The sequence below is a fragment of the Pogona vitticeps genome, chromosome 6 (assembly GCF_051106095.1).
Source record: "Pogona vitticeps strain Pit_001003342236 chromosome 6, PviZW2.1, whole genome shotgun sequence".
NCBI classification, from domain to species: Eukaryota; Metazoa; Chordata; class Lepidosauria; order Squamata; family Agamidae; genus Pogona; species Pogona vitticeps.
In genome coordinates, this window is record NC_135788.1 from 68,860,936 (window position 1) to 68,878,832 (window position 17,897).

Sequence of the window (17,897 nt, forward strand, 5' to 3'; positions counted from 1 at the left end):
CTAATTATTTTGGTTAAACAAATACCATGCTTCTAGCAATTTTTCTCAATAAAGGAGATGTTATCCTCCGTAAAAGATCAGAACATTCCTGCAGACAGACAGACAGACCGACTGACTGATTGAATGATCAATCGATAGATAGATGCTCAGGACTCTTTTTTTCCCCTTACAAGCTGTTTTGAGAATGAAAAGTATTCAGCATGATGGATCTCAAGCCATAAAGGTACTGTTGAATATACTCTTCCTTCTGGCTTGGGCATCTCTTTGCTGAATTGTACATCTGTTTTTTGTAGCATTTGTTATAATATGATTATTCTACCTCACTGGTGATGCTCATGAATAAGTCATCTGTTTATTCATGGCTGGAGTTTCCTATCAATAAGATGAAGGCATAGTGCAACTTGTATATATTGCGGGCATATATTTTTAATTGCATTTTAATTATTTTGCCCTTTTATTTTGCCTTTTTATTTTAAATGTTGTAAGCCGCCCAGAGGCCTTCAGGTAGTGTGGGCGGCATATAAGTTAAATAAATAAATGTCTAAGTCCTATGTATTGCACCAGCCTTTAACCTTCCTGTGTGCCTGTTACATACCTTTAAGCTTTGTGTTATCACTTGTTTTGTATTTTGTGCTACCTTTGTTCTGGATATCAGAGTACCCAGGAAGAACAAGAAGCTGATTAGAAGTTTCACAGATTTAGTAATGATTCCCTCTCCGAGGAAATATGACAACTCTTTTTCTGGATGGTTTACATGAATTGGGTAAACGGCTGCCAAGATGCATGGCTCAAAGTTGTGAATGACCAACCTTTATTTCTTCACGGTCATTCTGTTTTCTATACATTGGTTTGCAGAAATATATTTTGCTATAGAGGTGGTCAGGTTCTGTAATATATTTGGTGACATCTTTCAGTAATGAAGATAGAATCATAGAATAATTGAGTTGCAAAGGAACCCATAAGGTCATCGAGTCTAACCCCTGCTCAATGCAGGAATCCAAATCAAAGCAGATCTGACAGATAGTTGTGTTGAATATTACAATTTTGAAGAGACAGGCACAAAGCATACTTGGGGTATTCTATACAAAAACCACCAAAGGATCTAACATAAAATTGTGAAACATCTGACAGCTTTGGATAAAGAAAAGTTTCTTTTTCTTTTGAGTGAAACTTGTGACAAAGCTGCACAACCTGATTAAAATTAGGTTGGGTCTCAATGAAATAAATATAATTACACTGGGACTTATTCCAGTCCTTAGATTGAAGGTTTGAGAAAGTTTATGTGACTGAAAGTTTGAGAAAGCTTTGCATAGGTGTCTAATTTAGACATTTCTAATGAAGCAAAAGGCATAAAGAAGTTTGGAATGTAGCTGTCAATGATGTTGTCTTGTGATATTAAGGTGAAAAGGGGATTGATAACTATGAATAATTTTAATCAAAAATGTGTGATCTTTTATTGATTATGTATTAATACAAGGGAAGGTTTTTGTACCTTTCCAAGATTCAATGCTGTTTTGGGAGTGAGGCTTCCTAAATGAATAAATGATATATCTCCAATGGTCACAGTGGAGGGGTCCACTCTTTGTGTAATTTTATAGTTCTAAATTGCTTTCATTTTGCATTCAATTTTTTTCTTAAGTTTGTAATCTTTTTATTGCCATGTATTTTTAATTGCTTTATATTTTTCACTTACTAATGTAAATAAAATTAATTTAAAATTAAGGAAGAGAACTTTGATAGGCAATAATCATGTACTCCTACTGTGGTAGCTTAAAAATTACTAAAGTTTTTATCACAAGCAACAGCATTTCATGACTCTCTAGGCAAACCTTGATTTCATGGGTTTCAGGTTGGAAGAGCAATTGACCAGCAAGCTATGATGCCAAGTAATCATTGCAGTGCCAAGATGCACAGAGTGTACGATCAGGGTTATTCATTTTTCACATCCAGATAGCCTTGGAGAAGAGAAGGCTACTTAGATAATTAGTACTTAGACATTTATTTTATTGAGTAGTGTGATCCCTGGAAGGAAGGGATTTAAATTATCTAGAATACTCTGGTTTCAATGTGTCTGTCATCATTCTGTTCTCTTAAGGAGGAATTGGAACATTTAGGAAAGAGGATCATTTTATAGTGCCTGCTGCTGAAACTGACAAGGCAAGCCTTGGGAGGGATGGCTTAAAGATTGGCCTTTTCTGATTGAACAAAAATCTGTTCTGATTAGGAGCATGAAGTACATCCCATTCGGCTTGTGGTATTTCCCTTTTGACTTCAATTTTACTGCCTCGTTTTATCTCTGCTTTTATGGTAGTTTATGTTTTGCTCCACTCTCTTTTGTGCTTTTGAGAAACAAACCTGGTAACACATATTGACAGGTGCATGCATGCCTCTGTTGCATTTGAATGAATTTCTTGCATGAGCTGGGAATAAAAAGTCCCCAGTCCTGCCCACACGCCCCACCAGGGTACAAACAGAAGATATAAAGGATCCAGCTCAACATATGCTGTTTTGCTCTTGCAGTGTAGAGAATGATAGTTACTCTTCTAATAGCTGCATTACTTTTGCCCTCTATGAGGTGCTATGTGGCTTCCTCTGCAAACTCCATTATAATGATGCCTCCTTTTATAGTTTCTGTATGAAAAGGTTTGCCATAAATCAGAATTACCGTATTTTTCGCTCCATAAGACGCACCTTTCCATAAGACGCACCAATTTTTTAGAAGAAGAAAACAGGAAAATATAATCTGTTTTCTTCGCTCCATAAGACACACAGACTTTCCACCCCCCTGTTTTGTGGGGAAAAAATGCGTCTTACGGTGCGAAAAATACGGTAACTTGACGGCACATGATGATTCTGATTATATGGTGCCAAACACTGGGATTTGCTAGGATTACACCTTTTGCTATAGCCTCCATAAGTTCAGTCAGGATATCTGTTAACTCATCACTGTTCTTAGGTAATGATATTTGCAGCCTGTTGTGTTTATGTCTGGTCACATAATAAATACTTTCTAGGTTCTAATGTGTAGATCACCGGTATTTGTGTCAGAGTTTGGACAGTAGCTTTGTACATGTATATTATTTCTTGTTCAAATAAGTTGAACATTCTCATCAAGGAATATTTGCCCTTAAAGCCTAAAAAAGTTAAGTGTCCATAATGTAAGAAGCAGGACTTGCAAATAGGTAGCCTTTAATTACCTTTGGAAGGCTCTTTTTCAGAATGAGACTTAGTTTTGAGTATAACATTGTAAACATTGTAATATTATTTAATCATAAAGAAGGGAATCACTAGCTATGCTGTGATATGTGGAGGACCTTCATTTTAATTTCTGTTCCAGTTTATGAAATCAAAATATTGTCTCAGTGTCAATCGGCTGAAGTTACTACGAAGTATCTCTGATTATGCTAATGATACTTTGCACAGTTTGCTGCCAGATTTCTTCAGACCTGTGACTTATTATCTAGAGTTGTACATATATCTAATCTTTGTTTAACAATATAAGCTCCTTTGTCACAGCACCCCCTGTTGACTGAGAGGAATATTGCAATGTTTCTTTTTCAGCGCCTCAAATAACCTGAGGATTCCAGAGATTAATACTGGTTTATGTATGCAATATACCTGCTTAATCTATGTGCTTAAGGGTTCTCCCCTGTATATAGCATAGGAAGTGGCTATCTGAGAAAAGAAACAGAAGTCTCAGACTTTTTTGAGTCTGTGTTTCTCCAGGCATGGTTATTTGAATCTTGGTTGTTGTATTAGCAGTGCCATCTTTCATTTATTAATTACAGTTATATCTTTCCTTAATGAGTTCAGGGTATGTACAGTGCTCTGTCTCCTTACCTAACTGTGTTTACAGTGGCCTTGTCAGGCAGGCTGGTTGAGAGAGAGTTACTGTCCTAAAGTCACCCATGCATTCATGTTTTAATGAGGAATTGGATTTCCCATGTATCACCCAGTGCCTTTACACACTATACAACAACAGATCTTTCATATGAATCCCATTATGTCCTCAGATCACCTGCAGAGACCCAGTTGTGGGTGCTTTTTGTTTTCCAATATAGATAACTGTTATGAGGAACAGGGCTTTTTCTTAGTGGGGTTATCTTGTTGATGAGATTCTCTCTTTGCAGAATGTCTGTCAGATCTGCTGTCAATGGTCTTTTAGGAAAATTACAAAGTATTATTCTTAATGAAATCTGATACTGACTGAAAGTATGTGATAGTGGTGCTGTGAGTTGTTGCCTTTGTTGTCCAAAATCCTGTTGCAGGGGCGATGACAACTTCTTCAATGTTGGCAGTGTGGTGGCTCAATCATCCCCTATCGCCCCCTTCTGTTCCTTCACCCCCCCGTTGCCCCTTTTCACTCCATCACCCCCCTGAAAAATAAGGGGGTTATGTGTCCGAAGCCAGGAAAGTCCCAGAATGAGATGAAAATGAGGCATATGTGCAATGTTGAATTGTAGTTTCTCCTGATGGTGTGGGATCTGGAGAATAACTGGATAGGTCTCCTGCGTCACTGGGCCAGAGCAGAGGAGACCCCTGTCTATGGGCTCAACTAGGGTTGGGGTCTCTTTGTCCTGTACAGGAATCGGGTGTTGCTTCACGAAGGGCATGCCAGTGAAACAGCGGTCACCCCTGGAATCAACCATGGCATAAACAAACAGCCAGCACCCATCCGGTAAGCAAAGTTCCACTGGCACAAGGAATGGACCCTGGATATTAACATAGGGTTCAGGGGACCCAGCTAAGTGCCCCACGTCTAAGGGTCCACTCAGACATGGGGCCAATATTTTGCTGGTGGTGGTAGCATGGAGCCAGGTGTGCCGCTTGACGAAGCAGCCAGAGGTAAAGTGTCCTGCTCCCACACAGTACAGGCAGAGATTCTGTGAACAGCATCAAGTTTTTTCCTTGGGGGTGAGGCATGGCTGAGCAGCCCCTAACTGCATGGGCTCAAAATCCTCTTGCCCAGTGCTAGAGGGTGTTGGGAGTGGAGGCAAGGGATGGGAACCGCCCCGTACTAGGTGTCGGTTCTCTAGACGGCCATCGATGCAAAGGCACAGCGTGATTAGTTCTTGCAGCGTATTGGGTTGGTCTACATGTGCCAGCTCATCCAGGATATCATCAGCCAGCCCCTCCATATATTGGTCCATGAGAGCTGCCTCGTTCCATAGCAAGTCTTGAGCCAAAAGTTTGAACTCAGTGGAATACTGGGAATAAGGACTCTTACACTTTTTCAGGTCCCAAATCTTCCTATTGGCAGCAGCAGCTTGCAAGGGATTAGCAAAAGCTGTTGAAATATGGTCCCAAAAGCCCTGATAATTGGTTAACAGGGGTGAAGGAGCAAGGAGTACAAGAATAGCCCATTTAGCTGCCTGTCCCTTGAGAAGACTAATGATGAAGCATACCTTGGTTTTATCTGTGGTGAAGTCTCTGGCACTCAGCTCAATGTACAGTTTACACTGTGCCAGGAATGCTGGAAACTCCTCCACTTTTCCTCCAAACTTTTCTGGAGGAAGCACAGGGCACTTGACCTGGGCGGTAGCGTTGGCTTCAGATTGCAGTTGTTGCTGCTGACGCTGTGCCACCGTTTGTGTAAGATACTACACCTGAGTAAGCACAGCATTCAGCTGACCAGAGCTTTTGCTTATCTCACCCTCCATCTTGTGGTGAGAGTGTGGTGGTGGAAGCAATCTGTCACATTCCTAGGGGTTTCAGAAGACAAAAGTCCAACAAGCCAATCCAATATCAGAAGTCCAGAAGATACAAACAGATGCCAAATTGTCAAAGCCAAAAATGCAAACTGTAGTCAGAAACCAGAGTCCAAAGCCAAGGGTCAAGAAAGCAAGGTCCACGATAAGCAGGACCGTGGATGCGAGCCATAGAATTAACTTGTTGCTTCCACAAACTTCCAAACCTTCTGGGTGCAGATTATATAGCAGCAGCAGTCATCAAACTCCTAGAAGCCTTCCATCCTGTTAAAACTCAGGACTGGTTGACCTGATGTTCCTGTGGGAAGCATTCATGCGAGCCTCAGACCTTCGCATCATGAGTCTTTGCCGAAGCTTATCCCTCACTTTAGCTACTGGGGGAGGAGAATCTGGTGGTGATTCATCTGTCTGCAATTCTAATTGCCCAGCATTTTCCTAAGCTGTAATTAACTCCTCAGATTCCAGATCTTCTTCAGCTTAACTCATGGCACATAGCACTAGCACAGAATGACAGATAGAAAAAAAATTAAAAGAGTTTATCTGCACTCCAACGGACATGCACAGAGAAAAATAAACAGAAACAAACACATACAGAGAGAAAGAAAGAGAGGGTGGAGAAGGAGAGGGAGCACAGAAGCCGATAGATACAATTTACAGAGGTATTCACATGTGTTAAAATGATTCAAGATAAATTGATTTCACAAGCAATGTAAAATAAATGGCCCTATGGCAGACAAGTAAAATACCTTGCTTTCCTACTAAAAAACATGCTGCCCAGGCAAAAAACAAAAAAACAAACAAAAAAACATCCACACTACCATGTGCATTGTGTATTCACCTTTTAAAAAATCAGTTTCAAACATGTTAAACCTGATTCAAATATTGTTTTTTTTTTTTTAAATATGTAACCTTGCTCTTAGTCACACTGCAAGAACAGTGGAATTAAAGCAGTTAGTTGCAGGGTTTGAGTAGTTTCTCATTAATCTCAGTAGCCAGCTTTATCAACATTTGAAAATGTCATTCCTTATTCATTTCACCCACTTGAGTCTGTCATGTCATTTTGTGGATAAGATTCTTAGAATACATTTTAATGTTCTGTGTATATGATAACAGATGGGCACACAAAGATGTATTTATTATAAGCTGATTTTGGAGCTTTTAAGGGGCAGAGGATTGCTGAGCCCTTGCTCCAGACTTTGGTAGACTCTCTTGATATTTTGTCTGTTTGTAAGTGAGATTCCTTGTGCTAAAACAAGTTAGGAGAGGTCCTTGGAGTTTTTGAGAACAGGCTGCTATCAGCTTTTATGAAGTCTCCATTCATATATCACAATAAATTCATCCTCTGCATAAGGATCCTGAGGTACCAACAAAGCCTGTTCTGTCATATCACCTGTCATCTTGAATAAGTGATAATGGTTAGAAGTAAAAAAAGGTTTTGTACTGGGGACATAAGCAGGCTGTGCAAATACATAATGGCTCAGAACAGTAACCTCACTTGTAGTTTTGTTTTATCCTCATTGCCTGGCATTTTACTCTCCCAACATATGTCAGCTAAGAAAGCAGCATTCCTGTTTTATATTAATGGTGATGTTCATCTTGGGCTATAGTGCAGAAAAATAACTGGAATGAAAAAAATATGCTTTCACCAGCACTTGCAGACCACTAAAGTTTGGGAGGCTGCTTGGAATTCAAAATAAATCAGAGGGAGAGCTGTTATATCTCTTTGGCTTGGAGCACCTAGCTTCAGAACCAGGATTGTGAGTCTGAATCTCAACTGTGCTTCTTTAAAAAGGGTCAGACAAGATCATCTTGTATTGTGCTCGGCTGACGAGGTTACTTGGCTTGCCGTCTGTACAGAATTAGGCAAGTCCTGGAAGGAGAAACTGGTAAATCACTTCTTTATGCCTAGAAAATCCTGGGAGACTTGCTGTAAGTTGGAAGCAACTTGATAACTCACAATTATGATAAGGCTTCAAAATAAGCATGGCTGGTCACTCAACCGTAATAAGCTAATTAAAGCATGGCTGGATAGCTCAGGAATTTTGGTATCTGGCTGCAATTTTCCATTGTATCTGCTGGGAGAAAAGCCCATTCATATAGACTCGAGCAATCTATCCAGACTGAAGAAGTTAATGATAACACACATCTGAGTATTGTATACCTAAGAAATCCTGGAGAGGGTTGCCATAAGTTGGAGACAAAGTAATGGCGTATAATGAGTGTTATTATTAGGGCCTGTTATCAGATGTGTTTTCCTCCTGTATTGGAATGTTTGCATATGTTAATTGTTTTTTATTTGTGTAAATTTGCATTGGTACATTTTAACTCCTTTGCAAAGCTTTACAGAGGGAATGCAAATGAGAGCTATATGCTTATTCCAGCAGTGTGATTCACTTATTTTATTATCTAAATAATGTAAGCCAAAACCCATCATGAGAATGTGTTTATGTGCAGTTTGGCTGTCAGTTTTCTCAATGCAGGTAAGGTAGCAAAGAGAACTAACTTTAGAATTACTATAGAAAACCTTGCTTGGAAGTATTTTCACATTAAATTTATGTCAGCCCCTTATTTGAGTGCAGTGCCTTTTATGGTCCCAATAGTGCCATGACTCTGTTGATGTTCCCCCAGCTTTCTGGCCACCTGTTTCAACCTTGGTTGTTTTCATTGTCCCATCTGGCCTGCACATGTACCTCATATTCTGGCTGCTGATGGTGTGCTGTTGTCCTGGTATTATTACAGAATTTAGATGTGGAACAACAAGACTGAACTACCAGCATCCTCAACCCCCAGCCACCCCACCCTGGATTCCCAATTTGGGAGTAATAATAACAGGAGGGGAAAAAAGGATAAGTAGGTCTCTCTATGAAATTGAAACCATAGATGGTAATGGTGCAATGTTATGTATTCACGAAGGCTTTCACGGCCGGGATCTAATGGTTGTTGTGGGTTTTTCGGGCTTCTTGGCCGTGTTCTGAAGGTGGTTTTTCCTAACGTTTCGCCAGTCTCTGTGGCCGGCATCTTCAGAGGACAGCAAACTGTGCTCTGTCCTCTGTTTGCCACTCTTTAAACAGCTGAATTATCTTGGAACTACCCTGTACCTTGGAAAACCTTTCTGTGATCACAATGTTGAAATCTGTTTGACATTATATAATACACACACCGATACAAAAGAAGAAAATACTGAAGTGTTCTTTATATTTTTAAATATTACACCAAACAGCTTTCTTTGGAAAGGAGAAGGATCAATAGGATGAAAAATATGGAAAGGTGGTAGATCATGATGAGCTTATCAACAGGGAAAAGACCTTGCAAATACAAGGAGCACTTCCACCCATCCCCATATGCTTACATTTTAAATTGATGAAACCATTCTACCCTTTTTTTTCTACTCCAGCAAGTAATGGCATAACAATACATGCTAAACCAGTTAACTGAGCAAATGTTTTTATTCTAAATGACATATAAATACACTTTCTGTTTTTTATATGACATTTCCTCTTTAATTACGAAACCCATCACTTTGCAGAACATTTTTATTCACCTCTGTGGAGTCTAAATGGGTCCCTAAAGCCCTTTCATTTTTGCTTTTTTTTTCTGTAAATGAGAAAAAGACAGGCAATTTTGCTTGGTTAAATTTGTGCTTAACTTTAGCACAGAGAACTTGCCATTTATCTTGTGAACTCCATAACTGCTTCTAGCAGGTGGGTAAACATTCTTTTTCAAAGTCATTCTTTTTCAAACAGAACAGCCAGGAATATTAATTCTTAAAATGGGTGCAAAATTACTGTTCTGATTTATTTATGAACTCCTTTCCTGAGGAAATGACACAGTAACCTTGATCATAGCTGCCTCCCTCCCTGTGGTTCTAAGCAATTACATGATGTACTTTAGATTTTAAACTCTTGCACTTAGCAATACTGAACTGGGCGTCCTGCTTTGCAGCACAATCCTATGTGTGTCTATCCAGAAGTCACTTATGATTGCAGCCTAAACATCAAATAAAATATGTGTTTACTACTGAATGCTTAAGTGCTGGAAAACCCAAGTTAGGGTCATCATAAGTCAGAATCAATTTGTAATAATAATAATAATAATAATAATAATAATAATAATAATAATAATAATAATAATAATAATAATAATAATAATAATGATGATGATGATGATGATGATGATGATGATGATGATGATGATGATAATAATAATAATAATAATAATAATAATAATAATAATAATAATAATAATAATAATAATAATAATAATAATAATAATAATAATAATAATAATAATACAAAAACTCCAGGCACAGTCAAAATTATAAAAACATTGATTGGTACACTGTTCCTAATACTGCCATTTTTTGTAGCTCTAATGGTGTGATTTCTGAGATCTGCAACTGCTTATAATACAGTACTGTGTGAAATTTCCTGATACTATTTCCAAACCCCCAATAACTACAGGATTCATTGAGGTGTGTTTCTTCTGAGGCGAGATGTTTTGATTTCCAGGTCTCTGTACTTTGTTAGTTTTTCCAATTCTTCAGACATTTCTTCATTGTCTTATTACTGTGCCTGATGTGTTATGTTCAAGGTGTCTATCAATCTGGATCCAGAAATCCCACAAGAACTTGACTTCCTCATTTTGTGACACATTTTCTAACTGATGTTCCCACAGGTTTATGGAGGCTGGCAAGTTGTTTTTTTTTTTTTTTTTTTTGGCATAATGACCAGTGCACTAATTTTGCCTCTCTATCATGTCTAACTTTGTAAACTGTGCAATCTTTGGACATTCACAGATGAGGTTTGACACCATTTCATCTTTTTCTTGGCAGAGTATACATTTGCTGTTAGCATTAATTCCTTGGATCATAGCTTTCCAATTTTTCTCAGACTTTACTTGTCTCTTAATCATTCCGGTAGTTATTACAATATCATCCATTTGTTTTCCTTGAGTTTCTTTACAAATGTCTTTAATCCATGAGGCGTTTTGGTTATTTCTTTCCAAAATTTTAGAACATCTTTACATGGGCCTAATTTCTTTCGTTCTGCATTTTCTCCTAGTGACGTATAGAACAATTGTTGGTTATTTTGAAATTGCATGTTTTCTCTATATTGTTTCAGGCATCCATCATATCTTTCAATTTTCTTTGCTGTAGCTGTTACCCATTGTTTTAATTCTTTCATAGTTTCAACAATTGTTTTCCTTTCTAGGTCATATATTTTGCATGGTCTTGCTTTTACTTTTTCATTTTTAAGTTTTGAATCTTTCAAGTGTTTTAAGTTGCTAATAATGTCTGCATGTAATTTGTTTATTTTTCTTTCCAGCTGATTTTTGCATTTCTGGGGGCTTTGTAGCTTGTAACCAAGTTCCATGGTTATTGTGGTAGCTGTCCTATGCATGAGCTGCATTCTGGCTAATATGGATTACTATTTTTTCCCTCGGTGATATTTGCCATTCTGTCAACTCATAATTTCTGGGTTGTTCCATAAGTTGTTCCTCTTTTGATATGTTTTCTTCCACCATTGTGCCTACCACTACCCTCCATTTGTCTTCCATATTATGGTCATTGTTCTGTGTTGATTTTGCCACCTTTTCTAGTTCTTGCAAATCCAGTTCTGAAAACACTTTACTTTGGATGATAAACCTTCTCTGGTCCGTTAATCATTGTTCAGTTATGTCACTACTTGGGTGTTTCCTTTTTCAGTTTTCCATCATTCTTTTTTGAAAACCACAGGCTGTTGGGTTTGCCTCATAATAACATTTCATAATTTCTCAATTTTTGGTGAGAGTCCAGGTTTTGCATTTACATTGTTCTAGTAGCTTTGCAGCAGCCTGTCCTGGTTCCTCAACAGGGTCTCCTGAGATCTGTAGCTTATTTGTCACCGAATGTCCAGGGGCTATAGCATCTGATGCGGTCCCTGTTGACCTGGGCAATGACCAATCTGGTATGGATTTCTGTTTATTCTCTCTCATCATGATTGATGGTTGGTGGAGACAGTTGGTCTGGCTCCTCAGCTGAGATCTGTCTACCTTGGGAGATCCTGCAGTGTAGCTTTCAACCTCACTGAAGCACACAACCCCCTCCGCCTCAACAAATCCATGGAGGGGATGGTGATGATGACTGAATGATAGCATATTTTTGATCTAAGCTCTTTTATATGAGGTACTGTTTTAACTATATCCCTACTCAGAAAACATCCAAAGATTTATTGTGGTATGAGGATTCTAGATCAATAATAGTAAGCTATAAGTGTTTATATGTGTTTGCACAGTGATAATCCTTACTTTACATTATAAGAGTCAAAAATTATATATGATTCTTCTGGTGAAAATGAAATCCTGTATTGAGTTAGAACCCCACTGAAGTTTTTTTAAACTAATCTTGCAATTATACCATCTATTGATTCCACCTCTTGCCTCTTCCCAAAATCATTTCATCAGAATACTGAGCACCCGTCCTACACTGTCAAATATTGCTGTGCTAAGTAGTTCTATATGTCTTATTGAAGACATTGCAATAGTGAAATGTTGGTTAGTAATTTTAGCAGTATAGCTACAAGTTGATCTGAAGGCAGTGAATTTATCCCATGTGTGAAATTAGCAAAGATGTAGGTAGGTAAAACATCTATCCATATTGAGTGCATTGGCTTTCCTCTTCAGTCATTCATGTACATTTGCAACCTGCTGCTCTTTTATAAAAGTGATAATTAAAACGTAAAAGCAGATGGCAAGTCTGAAATAGAATACATTAGGGTAACCACAATACCTCTGTGTAATGTAAATTACCTAGTCAGACCCAAAATATTTGGCTTGCCGAAATAGTTGTTCTTATACTTAGCTGTAGCTGTGGGGGTTGGGCACCTTGGGGCTATTCCAACCTCCTTCTTGAATATTCAGTTTTCACTAAAAAGGTAAAAGAAAAGAAAAAGTCTTTATTCACAGAAATAGAAAACATATGCCTGCAATAATTGATCTAGTGGCCTCATAAGTAAAGTTGTACCATATGCCAATATTGTGGACCATCTAAAGGTGGTGGGAAATGTTGACATCTGAGCACTCATCCTGGAGGCAGGTGGTACAGCATGGCCTCTCCCAATTTGAAGAGACACTTACTTGTTCAGCAGGCCAAGGCAAAGAGGCAGTCCCAAAACCAGCAAAATCAGGGTGTTGGAGAGGGGACAGATTGTATTTGTCTTCAGTGTGGAAAGAATTGTCACTCTCAAATTGGCCTTCTCAGCCATACTAGACACTGTTCCAAGACTTCTATTCAGAGCACATTACCATAATCTCTTGAGACTGAAGGATGCCTACATAAAGGTGGTGAGATAAGTCATAAGCATCACTCCCATTAAGTGACTTTCAGCCTATAAGACTGTTTGTCCTTTTAAGTTTGATGTTCTTAATTGTCTGCAGTGGTCCTATTCCTTGTGTGGCTTCTTCGACTTTTAGATATGGATCTGATTAGTGGATGTCTGGTTCCTCTTGGAAGCCTGCAATGATTCAAATGTTTTTAGTGTAAAATACAGGTCTGCCAGGAATTGCTATAAGTTACAGTACAGTACAGTACAGAAACCTTTATTGGCATGCTGCATAAATAAAACGATAAAACAATAAAATACCGGGGAAAGATTCATTACTGGGGGGAGGAGGAACCAGAACATCAAAGTTGGAGCCCCTCGTTTTGGGGGAACATGTTGCGGCGTCTCTGGATAATGGCCTGGACGTATCTGGCGGTTGATAGAGTGACTTCCTTGCTAAGGTCACCTAGAAGGTATTGTATTTTCCTCAGGTCTGCCCATCCGGAATGAAGGGGGAGAAAGACCATCTGATGTGACAGGCGGATATCCTTGTAGAGTGTACAATAAAATAGCATGTGCTGCAGGGATTCAGTCTTTCCCTGCCCACATGGGCAGATTCTCAATTCTGTTGGTAAGCCCCTATACCTGCCCTGCGCTAGACTTGATGGTAATATGTTACATCTAGCGAGGGTGAATGCCCAGCTATAAGTTCATCTGCAAAGAGGGGAAGAGACTGTGAACTTTCCAAGAATTTAGAAATATTTAGGCTCTGTGAATAAGTAAGGTTTGTGTGTGTGTGTGTAAGGACCAAATCCACAGTTTCCCCTGGTATTGCCCTAGGATTGGCTCTACCATTAAGCAGAGTAAAGAAGTTGCTGATGATAGTAAACACTAGTGGGAGAAGGACAATGTTGTGGTGGCAAGGTTTCAGGGGAAGTTGGTGTACATGCCATTCAACCTACACCACACTTCTTAAGCTGGCTTGTTGCCCTTTAATGAAATTGAGAATACTATCTGGCTACAATTTGTTGAAGTAGGATTGAACTGCCATTCCAATCAGCTTCTATGTGTAGTATTTGGAGGGATCTATAAGGATCAGAAGCAGTAGCTGTCATACATTATTTTGCCATTGGTTTAAAGAATAATGAAAAAAACCAAACCCCATTTTAATTGGAAAGTGTCTGGAAATCCCAACTTCCAAAATGCAGCAGCCAGATTGCTGACTAGGGCTGGTTACAGGGATCACATAACCCCCCTGTTATAGCAGCTCCACTGGCTGCCGATCAGATTCTGGGCACAATTCAAAGTGCTGGTTTTAACTTATAAAGCCCTAAATGGCCTGGGTCTAAGCAATCTCAAAGACTGTGTCTCCCATTATGAACCAGTCCGGGTGTTAAGATCATCAGGAGAGGCCTTTCTCATGATCCTGCCACCCTCACAGTTGCATCTGATGGGGACACACGAGAGGGCCTTTTCTGTTGCTGCTCCCAGATTTCGGAACTCCCTCCCACAGAAAGCTAGACTGGCTGCATCTTTGCTCTTCTTCCACAAGCAGGCAAAGATCTTTCTCTTCAGGCAAGTCTCTCTTCAGTAAGTAGCTACATGTGTGGTTTTTTTTAAGATGGATTGTTATTAGAGATGGGGGTATTTGTATTCATATACGAATACGAATACTGTGCACAGGTGGCATTAACGAGGGTCCTGGCCCATTGGGCTGGACTATCCACTCACCAACCTGCTGCAGACGTGGACAGCACGATTGTACGAATGGCTCTGCAGAGCATGATCCAACGCTACTCCTGGAAGCAGGCGAGAGGACAAGCCTCGCTGCAAGGTCAAAGAGTGGCGAATGGATCATGTGCTGCGGAGCCATTGGTAGAATCATGCCGTCCGTGTCCATGGTGGATCAGTGAGTGGACTGTCCGGCCCCATGGGGCTGGACCCTCGTTAACGCAAGCTGAGTGGAGATATTCATATTCTTTTACGAATACCCCCATTTCTGATTGTTATGCATTACTGCTTTGACTGGACTTTTAGTATTACTTGTTTTCCATTTTTGGGTTTTCTATTTCTCAGAGTGACTTTTTCTCTCTTTTTAATATTTGTATATTTATTGTTATTCATTTTAATATTGTCTTTCAGTGATGTAAGATGCCTCTTTATGCTCATTGTTCTTAGCTCTAAATATTATCTTTTAATGATGTTAACCACCATTGTATACTTATTGTTTTCAACTTTAAATATTGTTTTTCAATGTTGTAAGGTGCCTTGGATCTTTTTCAAGGTGCAAGGCAGGGGATGTATGTATGTATGTATGTATGTATGTATGTATGTATGTATGTATGTATGTATGTATGTATGTATGTATGTATGTATGTATGTATGTATGTATGTATGTATGTATGTATGTATGTATGAATGAATGAATGAATGAATGAATGAATGAATGAATGAATAACAAGTAACCATGGATTTTTAACACTCTTGTATCAGGAAAATTCCTTCAAGTCAGGAAAACAATTAAAATTTCTTTCTGATAATTATATTCTCTGCAGGACAATAGTGGATCATTATGAACTCTCTGTTTTAGAGGTCTGTTTTTGAACTAGAGAGACCATGTAGTACTGGCACAGATCAGTGAATTAATCACCTTTAAGCTATTAACATGTCTATTATTTTATTATTTGAGGCGTTTTTATCTTATGGTACAGCTGAAAAAGGCTCCCAGAGTGGCTTACAAAGATTTATAAAACAGTTGTGCTCCTCAGACTTACAGTCTATACAATCTCACAGTGGCTTATAGCTGGAGTTGGGGCTTAAGCCGAAATTTCAGGATGAAATACACATTCCTACTACCACTTCGACCCCAGGTCACCTACAACAGACATAAACCAAAAGAGAAATGGAGACAGGATGGGGGAAGAAACAGAAATATTCATTTTTATGCCATGCAAAAACATGTGAAATGCTGGCTTTGCAATTAGAAGATGCTAAAGCAGGGGTGTCCAGCCTGTGGGCCGTGGGCCGCATTTGGCTCAGGATGGCTATGAATGCAGCCCAACACAAAATTGTAAGCTTACTTTATTTATTTATTGGATTTATATACCGCCCCATAGTGCTACAAGCACTCTCCTGGCGGTTTACAATTTCATTATACAGGCTACACATTGCCCCCCCCAGCAAGCTGGGTACTCATTTTACCGACCTCGGAAGGATGGAAGGCTGAGTCAACTTTGAGCCGGCTACCTGGGATTTGAACCCCAGGTCGTGAGCACAGTTTTAGCTGCAGTACAGTGTTTTAACCACTGCGCCATGAGGCTCAATATACTTAAAACATTGTGAGATTTTTTTTGGTAACTCGACTGTATGGTTCTCGAGCATGAACTTTTTAGACGACAGCGTCGTGTCGCAGTGTCATAAAATAAACGTATGTATGCTCTTGCTATTTATACGCATGTGTGGTTTCAGTTTTACAGTGGTGTGTGGCTTCCAGTGTGTTTTCCCTCCAAGCACAGACAGTAAAATTGACACCATCAGGCGTTACATGTGCTTGTGGGACCTACCATTGCAAACAATAGGTATTTAATGTTATTTAGTAAACAGGCAAGCATTCTTATTTGATTATTAATGGTACTTCCACACCTCAGCAGTGCCTCATGGATCTCCTACTGTGCTTTACAATTGGCCCTCTGCCTTGCACTGCATCCACATTGGAAATACCCTTAAGAACCAAAACATTTGATGAGCATCTTGAGAACTCACTGAGAATTGCAGCTACTTCCATTGAACCACATACTGATGCATTAGTTTCTCAAATATGTCAAATGTCCCACTAGTTTTATGTTGCCCTCTTTTATTTTACTTCTATAATAAAAATATCAAAAAAGCAATTAAGTTCTATGGTTTGTTTATTTATTTATTTATTTATTCATTCATTCATTTATTTATTGAACTTGTATTCTGCCCATCTAGATAGTATCTACTCTGGGCGGTTCACATCAAATAGAATAAAAACAGTTAACATATAACAACAATTTCACAATATTACAGTACTTAGATATGTTCATTTTCTATATTAGTGACTGGAAACTTGGGATCTGCTCTATGATTTTAAAAGACTCTCCGAATGGGGATTATTATGTGAGGACTGTTTTGCTTATCTTTGGTGGTGGATATCACGAAAATTATGCACAGACTTTTTTTTTCTCATCAGCTTTCATTAGTTTTGTGTATTTAATGTGTGGCCCAAGACAATTCATCCTCTTCCAATGTGGCCCAGAGTAGCAAAAAGGTTGGACATTCCTGTGCTAAAGCTTCATCACTCCCTTTCCCATCTGGACCAGAAAAATAAATCTGATGTTTCTTTCAGATGTTTGAACAGAAAAAAAAAAAAAAACAAAACCCACAACCAACCATACAAACAAAAATCTGCAACTCGGGAGAGCTAATTGTAATGTCTGAGTTAAAAAATTCTTTCTAGCAGGAAAGGACAAAGCAGGTTTCCTGAAACCATTCTCCAGCTGAATGAAGTTGACCTCCCTCTTGTTGTGACACTTATCCTGGGTGATAAGAGGACTGGTCCTCCAATGATCCTTGGCAGACGGAAGAGATCGGATAAGATTTTCTCTATTAACAACGCAGTTCCAAGCAACAAAGCACTTGTATAGTTGCGCCCCAAGCTGGAAAAAGTTAATTGGGCATGAGTCCCACTAAAATTCTGCAATGAACGAAGTGAATTGGTGAAGACTAATTTAATTCCCACTCCTTTCATAATTAATTTTGCCTTCACTGGAATGGCTTTCTTTGCTTGAAATCAGTGGACCTTTAAAGTGCTCAGCTTTGGCTGGCTAAATCATGCCCTGTCTTTAAAATTAGATAATTTCTGAGAACA

At 39.0% G+C, this 17,897-nt stretch overlaps 1 protein-coding gene across 20 annotated transcripts in view; it reads left to right on the forward strand.

Moving 5' to 3' along the window:
• The window catches only part of PDE1C (phosphodiesterase 1C), a 480,765-nt gene that overhangs the window by 268,000 nt on the left and 194,868 nt on the right, over positions 1-17,897 (forward strand). The gene's annotated exons all lie outside the window — the stretch shown is intronic.